This window comes from Anastrepha ludens, chromosome 2 (genome assembly GCF_028408465.1).
Source record: "Anastrepha ludens isolate Willacy chromosome 2, idAnaLude1.1, whole genome shotgun sequence".
Classification (NCBI taxonomy): domain Eukaryota; kingdom Metazoa; phylum Arthropoda; class Insecta; order Diptera; family Tephritidae; genus Anastrepha; species Anastrepha ludens.
This window is the reverse complement of record NC_071498.1, coordinates 138971684-138972942: the sequence shown is the minus strand read 5'-3', so window position 1 is coordinate 138972942 and position 1259 is coordinate 138971684. Positions and strand designations below refer to the sequence as shown.

The 1259-nt window shown below is 32.8% G+C and overlaps 1 non-coding gene across 1 annotated transcript; it reads right to left on the bottom strand.

Annotated features, from left to right (window-relative positions):
- Positions 1-470: 470 nt before the first annotated feature.
- Trnaa-agc (transfer RNA alanine (anticodon AGC)) lies at positions 471-543 on the bottom strand. The gene has a single exon. It is a non-coding gene; the product is annotated as a tRNA-Ala (tRNA).
- Between the last annotated feature and the right edge of the window lie 716 nt (positions 544-1259).

Genomic DNA, 1259 nt, shown 5'->3' with positions numbered 1-1259 from the left:
ATTTGAAACACAAAAACCAAAAAAAATTATTAATCAGTATGACTGTTACTATGTCTCGCTACCAGAATAAAAAAACAAAAAAATTGACAAAATGACGCGGTTTTGAATTTGACACTCTAAAAATCGAGCTGTTCAGTTTTTTAATCAAAAAAGTACGAAATAATTGAAATAATAATATGATTCTAGTACGGGCGATAGCCATTGGTGTTGTGAACAGCATATTAGACGATATTCATACGATTCGGTTGAAAAGTTTTTGTTTTTTTGACAACACCAGGCCCAAAAAAGTCCTTTCGACATACATAAATGAGTTTAAAGTTTTGACCATTTAAATGCGACCTTTGATGCCGCCGCGTCACGAACCTGACTCTACCTGCTCAAACGGCTGTAGAATCGTAAACACTGGGAATATCTTTCCAAAAATTTGACTGCATATTCATTCAAAATATAAAAAAAATCCTTCAACGTCTTGGAGATGCGGGGCATCGATCCCCGTACCTCTCACATGCTAAGCGAGCGCTCTACCATCTGAGCTACATCCCCATGTTGGTGAAATATCTTTAATAAACTTTTGTTTTTTTTGTTTGATTAACTGCCTTTGATTTGATTAGAGAAAATATTCGGTTAACAACAAATTTCGTTTAGCAAACAAAATCAATTAGTATGCAAGCGGCATTTCGTAAGTAGTGGTTGTACGCATACATACACATGCAAGCAAGGAAACTTCGTTATTGGCATTTACTTTTAGATTTTGTCGAATTTGTATAAAAGTTTTGTTTTTATAATTTAAAACAAAACAAGTAAAGTAAATGAAAATTGATTTAAGGTTTAATATTGACTACTTTTACATGCGACTTCACACTTAAATGAACATACATATACATATACATACACATACACATACAATTCATAGGTTCATATACATATACAGATGTATATTAAATTCCGAATATTTGGGAATTTGGGCAAATTGAAATATGAAACTATTTCATATGTAAGTGTAAATATTTAGTAATTACGGTGTCAGATTCAAAACTGGTAGACGTGTTTTTTTTGTAAGAAATGGAGTGCCTTATTACAAGTTTCTGATTACTTGCCTGCAGTTTAATGCGAATTGAAAGAGTCAGCAACTTTTGAATTCAAGTATATTCAAATGTCTAATGGGTTATGAGAAGTATGAGACTCAGTAGAAAAGGCTAGCACTGCAGTATTGAGCTCCCTCTTGGAAGCGTAATTTGTATGTAGAGTTGCCAGAATAT